General features: G+C 39.8%; 1 protein-coding gene across 2 annotated transcripts in view; it reads right to left on the bottom strand.

Annotated features, from left to right (window-relative positions):
- The window catches only part of slc8a1b (solute carrier family 8 member 1b), a 134765-nt gene that overhangs the window by 101544 nt on the left and 17989 nt on the right, over positions 1 to 15232 (bottom strand). The window lies entirely within an intron of this gene.

Here is a 15232-nt window from a genome sequence, read left to right as displayed (position 1 = left end):
CTGGCAAACTGGGACATCTTGTCATCATATATTACATGGAAAATTCATCAAGTGGCATGACAAGGCTTTTCCACGGTCAAAGAGTATTGCATCTTAAAACTGCAATCCACAAGGCACTTACGCAGACCTTGATACAGGGGTTGGAAATTGCGTTGTGCACCAATTGCAGACTGGGGTTTTCAATCTGTAATGGTAACACCACAACACAATCACAGATTCTGGTTCTCTGCAGCTTTAAAAATCTCTAAGCTGCCTCCTCCCCTTCATCTAAATCCCTGCTCATGACTGAAGTGGATTTAATAGGTGAAATCAATCAAAGATCAGAGCCTGGATTCTCATGATCAGTCTGCTTCATTGAGAAAGCATGTGGATGTAATATATTTTCAGCTTTGAACACTACAGAGACACAGAGAAAGAGAAAGAGATGAAAAAGAGAAGCAGATGAATCGGTATCAGATCTCTGTAAGCCAGGGATTCTGCAGACTGGAGCTCGTACAGATTAGTTTACACTGCAGCAAGAGGGGTGTGTGTGTGTGTGTGTGTGTGTGTGTGTGTGTGTGTGTGTTCTTCACTGTCCAGCACTGCACTTGCAGGAAGCATGGCACTTGTTGTGTGTGCAGCAACCAATGCAGCAATAAGAAGAGCAGGGAGTGTGTGTGTGTGTGTGTGTGTGTGTGTGTGTGTGTGTGTGTGTGTGTGTGTGTGTGTGTGTGTGTGTGTCACCAGCAAAGCTCCAGGCAGGGCTCACTCTCTTGCATCAAATCCATTGCAGTGATTCGGGGCCACTAAGCGCCACAAATCAGTTTAACTTCCATTTGGTAATCACAGCTCTCGGCTCACCTCACAGTTTGTCCTCAGACATCCTGCTTCACTCTGTTACCTTTGCTTCGTTCATTTGTCAAGACTTTGAAACCTTCCAAGTAAATGTACTTGCAGAAATATGTCACATCATGCTTTTATTTTTATTTATTATTTTATGGCTGATTGGTAATATTCTTGGACAAAATCTTAATTTCTTTTTTTTTTTTCAGAAAATAGTCAATAACAGATTACTTCTTATAGACTTTTCACAAAACCTTCACATGACCAGCTCATTATTCAGTCAATTTAGAAGCACAAATTAAAGCTAAACTGGCAATAAAATCAACATACAGACTCAGATTGAATAAAATAATGAGAAATCATCTACTTAAGTAAGAGAAATTTAAATGACTAGCAGAAGAATATTGAACTGAATTATTCATTAAAAAATAAAAGTAAAAGTTCAGTGTTAGTATGACTAATGGGTCCACATATGATGCCAACCATAAGGTTTAAGTGTACAGACTTTTTTCCCTCACTCTCCACAAGCCTGTAGCTCATTAGCACTGCTGTGCATTTCTCTGCTGCTCTCATTAACAGAATATTCCCTCAGCAGCTCGAGTGAAATCAGAGAAAAAGAGGTTTGGTTCAATGAGAGCAATGCGAGAAAAGCTAAAATGTACAGTATTGAACTTATAATGGAGGTTTGAGGAACTGGAGTATTCTCTTAATAGATTTCCTCAACTTTGTGCATTCAGTGACAAGCAGAACACGACTGCATTTTCCCAGCAACTACCCAATTTACATATTTTGCAAATTCGGGTGTGGAGCTGCCCAGGACAACGGCATGCCTCTGCTGCTGGACACACGGAAGATTCATGTCTAAAGGGGCACCTCACCAATAGCTGTTGACAAGTCACCCACCCACATTGTCCAAGCTCATTTGAGGATTTGACCTGGCAATCTACCAAATACAAAGCCACTCCTCTAAACCTTTAGGCCACTGACATTTTATCATGGTGCTATCATTTACCTTCCCACTTAGGTTTTTCCTCACTCAACTAACTATGTGAGTAAAGCCCTTTAGGGGTGGGAAGTAGTCCAACGTACAGTGCAGAATTTTATTATCTTGCTTTCAAAGTAAGAGTACCTGCTTCAGAGTGTTAAAATACAAAATCAAGAAAGACTGACTAAAACATTAATTCAAATTTAAATGGCTTAATTGTATGCCCTGAATATCATTAGGCAACTGATAATTTTTCCCCACACTTTCAGAGTTTGTGGTTGAGTTAATTTTGCTTGTTTATTGATCTCTCTTTAAATGTGTTGATGCAATTTCTGTTAAACTCATCCCCCAAGAATTGTGTAGATCTTTTTACCTACCTTCTAGAAGTGCTAACAAGTGGCGAATACAGTGATTTCCTTTCCTCGCACATATACAACTGCAACAACCACTCTACCTTTGTCAATCACACTTACATCATCTACCACATCTGCACCAATCCCAGTCCAAACATAGTCTCATCCTTTTTTTGGAAAAAGTTGCCTCCATTGCTGACTGACCAAAACTATGCTGACTATGTTAACATGGTGTAAACATTAAATGGTCACACAAAGTGCACAAAGGGGAAGAAAAAGAAAAAGAGAAACAGTCAAAGAGACAGATGAGAAGAGAGAGAGTCTTCATAGAAAAGGTTAGGGTAAGTGCAGACGGAGAGAGCAGAACACCAGCTAAGAGGTCCAATCCATCAGCTATCATGTGTGATTATATTCTAACAGACTTATTAGTGCTGCTGGATCTCAGCACAAGCTGACGTCTCTGTTTATCACAGTGAGAGAAAAAGATGAGCTAGAGTGAGAAGAGAGCAACAGTAGCTAATATAATATACAAAGCCGAGTTAATGAGTCACTCTCTTTCCTGTGCGATACAAACGCACAAAAAGGACCAAACAGGGTAACAAAATAAAGTGCATTGAAAACATAGGTACTGTAAAGGTACATTAAGTTTTTAGAATAGCAATTGTAGGGATGCCCACCTCCCTTTTAGGGTAGAGCATGGATGGTTTGGACCCTTTGACATTTGCTGACTTCCTTTTTGTCAGAGTTCCAACAATAGGACATACAAAAACATTTCTTATTGTCAGGTGATTATACACTAATAGTTATGCATATTATATATGCATATTACCTTGAGATTGATCGGTAAATAAGAAGCACTGTGTTGCATTTTTGGTGCTGCCCTTCCAGAGCAAACAGGTGCCGTCTGCCGTCAGAAGCAACCTAGTTGATTGAAAACATAGTGTACTTTTTGACAACATCACCGGAATGAAATAGACCATAAATTGTCTTTGTAGATATATTGATGTATTATAATTAATTTAGCTACATAATGTGTTATATAGCTGCTAAAGATGAAAGAATGTAGATGTAGAGGGTCATTAGAAGCATAATAGATGCTTAGAGATATAGGCTGGAGAGGGAGAGAGGAGAACTGTGTTAAGAGAGGGGTTTGATCTTAAAAGTACAAAACAATATGTTGTGGCTCTGTGGTTTAGTTGCAGTGCATTCTGCCTGTGTTTATCTCTCAGAGTGGTTTCTCTTTGTTTCTCTTTCTCTATCCCTTGTTAGTTTCCTCGCTCTCCTTCCGTTCGTTCCACCGCTCTCTCCTCCAATCATTGCTCCACAGTCTTTCCTTTATCATTCCACTTTTTCTATACATATATTGACTTCTCTCTTGCTCCTTCCCCCTCTCTTCTTCACTCTATCTGTCAGTGCAGTACAAGAGAAAAAGAGAGAGATAGAAAGAGAGGCCCAGCAGAGCATGAAATGGTCTGAGCTTTTACTACAACTGGCAGCGTTTGACCGCATACTGCACCAGTCATTGCCGCGGTTACCCGCAGCAACACTGCACTAATAGGACGGCATTCTTAGGAAAAAAAGGGGAAGGAAAAAAACAAACAAAGTAAAGCCGGGGTGATCTGCATGCAGAACAGGTGTTAATGGGCAAATTGAAAACATGCACAAACACACACGGGCACACTATAGAGTTTGGTGTAGAAAATGCAGTCTTCCTGACTCAAGTATGGTTCTCTCACTCTTTTAAGCTATAAATACGCACACAAACACGCTAACATTCAAATCAACCCTGCCTTTATCAAGATCTTCAGGACCCGAACCGACCAAGACCTGACCCAGTGTAATAATTTTGCTATTCCATCAGTAAAGTGCTTACTTTGGGCACACATAACCATGCTTCTCACGACACTGTAACATAATATAACATGTTAACATACAATAACATACAATAATAATCCCTTTGCTTTACCTGTTTACCAGAAAATTATTTTCCCAATATTGGCCAGATAAACATGGCTGCTAAACCCCAAACTTGTTCCACTCTGGGTTCATATATTCCAGAACAAAACTATGTACAGGTGTGATATGATTGGTTGATATCACACAGGTCACACAGGTCACATTTTTCCCACAATGAAGAAGCCTTCCCTCAAAGACTGGGGATTCTGGGAAGCTCCTCTTTTTTTTTTTTGCTTCCTTATACTGACCAATAGTTTATCAAGCTGGCATACAGGCTACATTCTCTCTGCTGAAACATGTGACACAGGACATCATAAACCAAAAATAACCAAAGCAAACACAACCTGAGCCCCCAGCTTAACCCAAGAAAACAGAACATGTTAAACATGAGTCTTACGGGACCCAACATCACGTTTCAGGAAGCTTTTTAAACCTTTACATAAAAAAAGGATAACACATTTAATTGAAATAATCCAGGGCATAAACAATGATGATACATCCATTTCACTTGACCTGCCAATTTCATACTCTCTCTCACACACAGACAGACACATATTTGGCCGTCTCCCTGCCTCTGCGTTGTATCTGTAACGAACCTGGAGGATAAATAACCCGGTGAGATTCGGTTCCAATACCACAGCCCCGCTCGCCAAAAAATTAACATCAGCATAATAGTATTAGCCTGCTCATACTCATCCATTAAAACTACTTAGGGCAGACAGGCAGACAGGCTGGGGAATACACCAGCGCTCTTATTAAAGCGTTTTCCTTGTAGCACCGTGCAAAGCGCTGCACCGTACATGTGAAGGTGCCACAGGTTTGAATCTGGCTCATTTATCCCTTTGTTCTGCCCTGGTCAAAGAGTCCCCTTCCTTATTAACTAACTCCAGTCAGAACACCCTCATCATCATTATTATCTGACTGCTTTTAATCAGCCATGTAGAGAAGGTGGACGAGGAACTGCACTTCAGACATTAAACACACATAGACACACATTAGAAGAGGCAGTACCAAAAAAAGGGTGGTTCCTTTTTAACATAAGACCTATTAAGAACATTTACTACTTGGCAATAAATTATTTCTAAATTTGGTCAAATGATCAGATTTAGAACTTTGTGGTTAAAGCCCAACAATAAATAAGAAAACCAAGCACCAAGGCAAGTAATCATCGATTCCTGGTCCCGTAACATGATGCAAAGCAGTTTGTCCTTGAATCTGTGCCTCACAGGAAGAGTCCACTGGCCGCATGGTCTTAGGGAACAATCCTTTAGGAAAAACATCTTATGGTATGAGATAAAGCCTTATCTTTTGGCTTTTCACAATAAAAGCCTTGCATGTAGTATTTGTTTGTATGAGCACACATTTCAGCCTTTTGTCCTACCTTTGAGATTAATACCCACTTCTTTGTTTTCTGGTAGTCCAACCTTCCTCTTTATAAGCCTTTGTGAGCAAGAACCACAGCTCCTGGCTACAAAGTCAGATGTCAGACATAAAAAGATAATCACCCCTCAGCTGGTTCAACCGCCCATACTTGTTTCAGGGGTTGAATTCCCAAGCTGTACGGGGGAATTGTAAACTGAGCCCTCACTGAGAAATGGGTGTGGCGGTATAATGGGATAACCCTTTCTTTAAGCAGCTGAATGGGCTGGACGGCATGGTTGTGAATAGGAGCTGTGACACGGTCAGTGAAATGAGTGGGCGCTGTTTTAGCTAGAGGGATGGTGAACAAGTTTGTATAATGTTTTTGCTCTGCATTTCCCTGAAATCACCTGTAAATCAGAGAGTTTGGGAGGTACTCTGACGTCTTTTCCTTTGAATTTGACCCATGATAATAACTACCATAACCCTTGTTGATATCAAAAAGGCATGTGGTGTTGCTTAAACAGTGCTTCCAGTAGTTGTTCAACAGCGTCCTCATTTCATTATTGCAAAATGACTCGTGCCCTCTTGTTTGCACCGATAGATCAAAATCAGTAACCACGGACAAATTACATAATCAAAGGACACATCTGGCAGCAATAAGAACAAATAATGAGAAAATATAGTTTCCCATCTGGCCTCTAAGTCTATATATGTTTTCACCTCCTCTCTAACCCTCTCCACCAGACCACCCTCTTCCTCACTCTCATGTCTTTTATCACTCTCTCACTCTGCATCCCTTCTGTCTGTTTCTTAGTCTCTCTTTTTCTCTCTCTCTACATCCCAGTGGTTGTCAAGGCGATGGTGTTTTGTGGAGGCAGCTGGTTAGGGCTCATTTGTCAAGCTGCTGACCTGCCCTCCCTTCTCCTCTCTTCTCTCTCTCTTTATTTCTCTCTTACCCTTTTATTCTGTTTTTCACTGTAGTAAAAAAAGACTGAATAGGCTAATTTTCACACTCACGCATCCCGAACAATCATGCAGCACAACTGAAAACGGCACATTTCAGTGTAGTCCATTTATGATGAATGAAGGTTAAATCAATTTTTTTCCTGTTTGAGCAATAGGCTGGCATCAATGTAATGTAATATACAGTGAAAGAAAATGGAGCAAAAAACACAGCAAAAATGACTTAATGATCTTGACAAGGGATTTTGGAAACATTGATTGTGCTCATGTTTAAGAGAAAAATTGTGGCAGCGCGCCCGAGATAAAAGCTGGGTAAGAAAATGCCAAGACATGATGTCAGTCTCTGTGCTTTCTCTCTCTCATGCTACTGCCCTTTCTCTTTAGCTCTTGCTCCCACACATGACCGCAGCTCTTATTTTCAGTATCTATTTGCTCTATTGATCTTTTTAACTAGTTCTTTGAAGCAAAGCAAGAACATCTCAGCAACTGTCAAACTTTTACCAGGAAATGTTACTAGATTATGAAAATAATTATTTAACCATAAGAATTATAGCTTATTTGTTTTGTACTCAAGTAATCAGAGTATCGTTTCAGCACGAAAGCACAAACACACACACACATAGAGTAACAGGTGTGGGTCTCCTACCAAGAGATGTGTTATTACCATGTTCTCTGTAACATGAGAACACGACCTTCACACCTTGTGTGTGTGTGTGTGTGTGTGTGTGTGTGTGTGTGTGTGTGTGTGTTTATGGTGTGTTAATGTGGGGAGAATAACATTTCAAGCAGTGTTGGGACAATGGGGACCTTTTAAATATGAACTTGTTTGGTGTGATTTCACTGGACTTTTGATGTAATGGGTCACTTCCTGTCACCTCTCATCCGGTCACTTCCTGTGACCAGAATCTCATACTATTTGATGACACGGTGACCAGGTAACAAAACACCTGGGCATGTCATTAGTCGTCCCTTTTTCTGCTCTTTTCTCTTCCCTCTCTGCTCGCCCACAGGCCAGGCCTACCGACAAATGACTAAAGTGATTAAAGAGCGGCAAAAGAGCCTGCCCTTTCCCTGCAATTCCTGGTTAGGGCACCACTAACAGGATTAAACAACTGAAGCTGGCTTCTGCATCTCTAAACACAAAGTCTGCAAGCTGATTCTACAGGAGCAACATTAAGTTAATGTTAAGCCGTTAACTCAACAAGGACAATAGGAGCGAAAGGCCTTTCTTCCTCTGTCCTGGACTAGTGGATACCGCACAGCAAAGACTTTTGACAATGGAACCACCACTCATTTCAGCCTGGCTCATCCACAACAGGTGGCCACCAGCTGAAAGACTCAGCCAACTCTTCCCCTCCTCCTTTAATGGACTGTTTGGTAACGTACTGGGCATATTTAGTTCAGATAACTTAACAGTGTTAACGGCTAAGCACAGGACTGTTTTAAGGTCCTCATGGTGATGTTAGTTAATGTAATGCTTCACACAGTCACTGTCTTTGCATGCCACTAACTCTTTCTAAAATCACACACACTCACACACCTTAATTCAGCTTTAGAGCAGCACACACACAAGGAGAAGTAACTCAAACCTTTGCTCTTTTCCCAAGTCCTTAGTGTCTGACCAACACACGTTTCATGCTCAGTTGAAACGTATGGTCAGAGAGAACAAAGACACATACCTTTTCTGGTGCACAACCCCATGCACACGCACACACACACACACACACACACACACACACACACACACACACACGCAACATTTTCCTTCTTTAAGGGTGGAGCCCCGAGTATCTTTAATGTTAATTTAAGTCATTATTTATTATCTATTATCTATTAATTAATCAAATTTGATAGCTAATATTAAGTGATTGCACCAACAGTGTGGTGCCTCTTTAAACCATTGTTGCATCAACAAATGGTGCCGCTGGGTTAACCAGAGCACCTCCAGCAGATATTATTTTACAGTTTGCTTCATTGTTCAGTGCAACAGAAGAATTTATTAAAACAAATGCTAATCAATGCAGAACATATACAAACACAGACCCACTCACACAGTTTTAATCATCTGTCCATTATAAATGTGGCTCTCCCACAACACTTGTTATCTTCCTCTGCTAATTAATTCAGTGTTTCTCACTAATGATACTGCTGTCACAGAAGGATGGAGTGTGTATGTGTGCGCGCTACTGACCTACAGCCTCACCAAGGCTCATTACCATCTAATGCATCACTGATATGAGGGGAGTATTTGAGTGTATATGTCTGCGTACACAAGCGTGTTGGCTTAAGTGATTTTCTGCTCCTGTTTATGTGTTTGTGCATATCCACACAATTATATCGAACATATTGGATTTTATTAATGTGGAATCTGAACAAACGTACTGAAAGTGGTGACATTTCAACTGTAGTCTGCAGCTGTTAGTTGTATGATGTTCAGCACTGTGTGTGTGTTTGAGTAATTCACATTTAGGACTTAAAAAGTCTTCAAATGCGCTTTAGTCATCAATGAATGAATGGCCATGGACTTGGGGCAGCTGTGTCTGACAATCACAGCCACTTCAAGTTGTGATTGGTCAACTGTGCGGAGGTGAGAAGGTAAGCAGGCATGTCTTGAAGCTCTCTTTAGTCATTCTTCTAGTCCACTTCTATTTCTGTCTTTTTTCATGTGAACAACTTAAGTGCAACACTACAAATGCCTTAATGTCTAAAATGTCCGCTGTTATCCCCATATTTGTTATATTTATTACCTTTAAGTGCGGTCATTCGAAAACAGCATTAAACACTTTTGCCTTAAGAGACTGGATGATGCACTTTATACAAACTAATTTGTTTTGAGCACACCTGGCCTTAAGTCACATTTATCAGTCAGTAAACCCAAGCCTGACATAATAAAAAGCAGTGTTATTAAATAGTTTATTTTTTGTGCTTATAAAGAGCATTTATAAATGCTGGCTGATTTTAACGCTAAAATTCAGTTTGCACTGTATAGCAGCTGTTTGTTTAAAATAAGCAAAGGTGAACAGTTTGCATGATGACTGACAGCCATAAAGTAAAGAAAAACACCTTCAGAAACCAATCTTCATCATTACAAGATTGAAATACTGTTCCACCATTTCCCACCAAAGACAATTCTGTAACTATGAAGTTAGTAACTAATCTGTGATGTTAGCTGTCTCTGACAAACAAAAGAAAGAGAGAAATTATGCATATTATCAGATTCCGCAGCATGGCTAGTAGTCATGAATTGGTCAAGCTGACCAGTTAAAAGTGGAGTTTGAATAATTGCTCTAACAACTCAACTGAGGCAACCATGAGCTCTACTGGGAATCTTAAGAGGGAAGCCTGATTAATGTGAACTCTGAACATGAACGTAATGCCAATTCAGAGTTAAAATAAATCAAAATCCACTTCTATTGGCACATTGACTATATTTTTAAAAGGCACACACATGCATGCTCATAATATGCAAAAGTATGTATGATTGCACATACACACAACCCACATTCCTATAGCTTCTAAGCATGCATCTCAAAAGGCCAATCTGTGCTGGTTATTGGAGTGTGAAGTCCCAGTCTGCTGTGTGTGTGTGTGTGTGTGTGTGTGTGTGTTTGTGTGTGTGTGTGTGTGTGTGTGTGTGTGTGTGTCTGTGTGTGTGTGTGTGTATATGTGTGTGTAGGAGGGAGCCTAATTTGATTCTCGACTGTACCATGTTTCTCCACTGGCTGCCTGTTTATGGAAATTGCATAATTGGCTCTGTGTTTGTGTGTATGTGTGTGTGTGTGTGTGTGTGTGTGTGTGTGTGTAAGGGATCCATGTATTTACTACCTTGTAGGGTCAAAAAGTGAAAGTCAAAACCAAGTAATAGCAAAACAAGTGTTTGCATCCACCTGCATGCTCTTTTTTCTAAAGTATTTTTTACCCAAATACATATGAAACAAGTGCTTGTTGCCCCGGAAACACTGCTTCATTGATAACTAACGAACCATACAGCGTGGGCTCATCATACATTTTACAAACCAACATGACACTGGACATATTCAACCTGGCTGTCCCCTTCTCTGTCTAAATATAAAGTTTTAATGCAACAGCTACGGGAAAAAAAAGTTGAATTGCTGACCTATTTTGCATTAAGTGGTCTGGTAATTCCATCAGGACCATCTACATTAAAAATAGAGCCACTTAGGGTGCTGGAAGGTGCTCTGGATAAAACTGTATCATGTGACAGGTATGATGATGTTAGTTTGTAGTAGTAGACAAGTATTAGCAGTAATACTATAATTTTCATCTTAACAAGCTATTTTGTCTAATGTTGAGCCTTGAATCTTTATATGTTTGCACTCTTCAAACAAGTCCAGTTGCATTAAAACTAGGTGAAATCATGTCATATTGAAAATATTTCACATAAGTTGAGGTAGCAGTAGTACTAATAGTAATAATAACACTAAATGGCAGTGTAGTCAAAGTTAAAGTTGTTGTAATCACAGTAGTTACTGTAATACTAGTAGAAGCTAAGAAGAAACACTTGTTTAATAGGCCTGTCAAAATCTGCCATCTGTGTTGGTGCATTACACCACAAGGTGGATAGAAGGGTACACCCACACACACACATAAACATGTAGAACCGAGCTGGTATTTTCTGTGACATACTGCATTGAAGACAGAAACAGAGACAATTTGCCACTGCTGAGTGCTGTGGAGTTGTCTCTGCACTCTTCCTATTTCTCTCACTCTTTCCATCTCCCTCTCCCACACATACACCTTTCCGTCTTTCAAAGAACACACCAGGCAGGCCCTCACAAACTATTCCGGAGACAAATTGTGCAGGGCCTCTTATAGACAGAGAGAGGGAGCAATGTAAGGGGAGATAGGACGAAGTAAAATGGGGGCAAAAAAGCAGGGAGGGTAAATAGGGAAAAGTCCAAAACTTTAATAGATCTAAAACTTTTCTCTTCCCCCCTCGCCTCTCTGTCTACTCCATCATTTTTTTTGCTGTCTGGCCTCCACCCATCACCTCCTTTCACACTTCTCACACTTATCGATATAATTGTACCCTCCCTACATCTCTCCCTCGCCCTCTCTGTCTCTGTCTCTCTTTCTCTCTCTCTATCAGAGAAACAGAATCAGGGTAGAATTAGCCTGAAGGCAGTCCTATTTAGCTCAGCTATTTTGCAATTCCTTTTTTCTGCAGCAAAAACGTCCTCTGCTTTTCCCTATAGGGACATACTCAAGGCCCCGGCGGCTCATTGATGGCATACACTGTGTATTTCGATGGGAATACATATTTTCTAAAGAAGCTTATCTTGAGACAAGCGCTGCTAATTAGTTTAAGCTATAAATGCTATGGAACAAGGCAATTTATTTAGTGAATATTCTTTATTATGTATCTGTCCTCAATATTATGTTTGTTTTGTAGTTTCTGTCAACAACACAGCCATGGCTTACTGTATGTCCACAGCAGCCATTTTCAATTCACATCACATTAAACATGTGAAATATTTAGCACATACATTTTAAATATTAAAATGTTCAACATAAAGATATAAGTATGTTTCAAATCTAGAAAGAAACTGGCTGACATTTAGGGCAGTTGAGTTTAACCCACTTTAGTTATTAGCAGAACCTAGCTAGTATAGATAACATATATTCCAAAAATTTGATGCTAGACCCATTTTGGCCTTTGATGTGTATAAGCAGGCAAATACTAAATTTAGCCAAATATAATTAAATTGCCTAACCAGACCATGCTAGTAGTTTTGCCTTTTATTACATCAGCTAGGGCCAACAACTTAAATAAAAAAATAAATAATAATAATTCCACAGGTTTTAGTCCATCTCATTAAAAGCAAGTTGTAGAGACTTGAAATGTGCTTATGATAACCATGAGTAACAAGGGTTGGTATCATCACTATGTCTGTGTTTGAATGATAATTTAAAACATAAAGAAATAATTAGCTTTAGAGTTTTGGGTAGTTTTAGAAGTGTTGTTACAGCATCTGTGATTTGTAGGCTAAAACATCTAAAAATACTGCCATGGTCCTTTTATATTATATATTAGGCCTTAAGTAATGGCTTCCATTTTGAACCAGTAAAGATCATGTAAATAATTCACCAGAGGTGATTTAGAAGGGCAGTTAGAGATTAATTAAGAAACACTGTGTGGGAATCAAACTCATAACTGACTGGTTACAAAACGCCCTCTCCCTTCATGTAGCCATGGTTGAAATGCGTTTCACTTTTGGCAGGCAACTATAATAGTTTACAGTCACACTGCTCCACCTCTGGATCTTTTCCCTAGGAAACACACACATGTACACACGAGAATACACACAGTAACCAAGATAGCCGGAAGGACAGTCCATCATTTGATTTGTACAAAGTGTTATTAAAACCCACTTAGTCCTGGCTGTAAGAGCTACAAGCTATGGAAACTATGTAGTCTGCCACAGGCTGAAAAAGCCAGCCCTGCAGACATCTGCTTCAAATCTGACCAAAAACAGAAGAAAGGGAGAGGGTTATAGACTACTGTTACTAAGACAGCATCTCTCCCATTCATTTATCATGAAAGTACACTTTGTTTTATGTCATTACAACACTTCTTCCTCACAAACAATCTGAACATTCAAACAAGCACTGTAAGCAAACCCTTGGTTTCCAAGGCAATCTACTGCAACTAACAACTGATGCCTGCCAGCAAAAAAGCTCTACATCTTACCCCCACTGCATATCTAAACCAAGTCAAGACATGTTTATTTCTATTGTTCCATATCACATCCAATGTCACAGTTCCCAACATGGCTCAAGCTTTCCAAGAACATAACGAAAACTCACATCCCAAAGATCCTTTTGGAGAAAAGACAGATCCCCTTGAATGGTTTGGGGTGTAAAAACAGGCACGAAAAGTGAAAAAGAACAAATAAATAACAGAAACTTGTTTGAAGATTGTAAACTACAACAATGGGACCATAGCCTAAAAATAGAGTCATAATAATAGAAGAAATAATGTTAAATATTTAGAGGTCCAAAAAAATAATAATGTCCAACAATGTGGTAGCAATAAGTTGCCATAGTGTGAAAGGGTGAGTGAAGTCAGTGGGTTAGCACTAGTGGAGACTAAAGTTTTGAAATACATTCATTTAGACAGTATTCTGTAAAAATGAATTGGTCCAAAGGGTCCACGCTGTTCTCCAAGCCTGCTGACAACTCCCAATACTAGCACATGGTCCAAACAGTAAAAAGGCCAACTGCTGAAAGCTGTGAAGTTTATTGTATTCTCACTAAAGCTACAAGCCTAACAGGCCTACAGGCCACCATGAGACGGCTTGACTGCAAACAGTAATTTGTGGTGACATCGTGAACACACCCACCCTGCTATGTGTATGAGAAAGACCGTGTGAGAGAGACCAGTAGCCCACCTTATTGAGCATTTTACATAAAACAATAATTGTGCACACAAAACGGTTGAGTTTTGTGAAAAATAGCAATTTCACCTCTCATTATGGGGACATTGCCATACTGAGTGTGTGTATGCAGTTTTACATGTGTGCTTATACGTGTGTGCATATGTTAAACATTTCAGAGACATGCAAAAAGAGCAACACTAAAAAAACAACCTTTCAACAGTCGCATGGTGCAAGACCATACATTTCAAAACAGGCATCCATATGATGGTGGTCGGTAAAAAACGCAAGATTCAAATCAACAAATCACAAGGACAACAAATCCATATGAAACTGTCATTCCAAAGAAAATGTACCATTAAGACAGTTAAGGCACTTTAACCTACTAGAATGCATTCTCATAACCGTATACCAGATGCTGTTATTCAGAACCAATTCATATAATTCTACAGTCCTGTCAACATCTAAGTCAACAACTGAGTCAACAATCGAGTCAGTGTATCATACTACCTGCTACTGTTGAGTAATGATCAAGTAAATGTGAGGCAAGTTTGTATTCACAGCGTTAGTCACAATAAAAGGGTTAAAGAAGACTTTGACATTAGGTTTGGTTTTAAGCCAAAGTGCTCAGTATTGTACAAACATTTAGCTGATAGCGGGAGCTAATTCCCCACACTGTGAGTGGGTTAGGATGGAGAGTACAGCAGCTGGCCGTGAGTAAATCCACCACTGTGGTAAGAGGCCTCCTGAAATGTGGTCAAATAGCAATCACGGACCTCACCATGAGTCACCATCAGATAATAAGGCCTCTGCGTTTGGCTAAGAAGATCTTTGAACTGAGACTGGCATTTCACAGCAAGGATCCTTAAATGGAGTTTCAAGTTCTTTTCACACAGTTAGACAACAAAAACCCTTCAGCTGGCTGCGTGAGTGGTTTCTCTGGGATGTCCTCACACTATAAAGCCATGTAAAAGGGCATCATGGCATTTTCTTAAAAGGCCTTTGTGTATCCAAATTAAGTTGACTAGATAGATGCTCCTTCTTAGCATAGCCCTGATCCCCTGCTGCTCATTTAATTCATGTACTGTTTGAAGTGCCAGCTCTTCCTGGATTTCCATTATGTGTCTTGCTTAAGGAAACTTCAGCACTTCTCATTCAATTTCCATGTCCTGAAATTCCGTCTACTTAAAATTCAGACCATTAACTGCCCAACAAATAACCAGTTTCCAAACTTCTTGGCTGATGCAACTCACAAGCTAAACCTACTATGCTGACTATACAGCAATACAAAGTGTTAGAATCAATAAAACCCACAGAAGAATAAAACAGCAGCAGAATCCAAAGCAAAGAGGAATGGACAGACTGATGAAGAGATTGAATGAGTCAAAGAAGAT

Source organism: Dicentrarchus labrax, unplaced genomic scaffold (assembly GCF_905237075.1).
Source record: "Dicentrarchus labrax unplaced genomic scaffold, dlabrax2021, whole genome shotgun sequence".
NCBI classification, from domain to species: domain Eukaryota; kingdom Metazoa; phylum Chordata; class Actinopteri; family Moronidae; genus Dicentrarchus; species Dicentrarchus labrax.
Note: the sequence above shows the minus strand (reverse complement) of the source record. Positions and strands in the feature narration are given on the sequence as shown.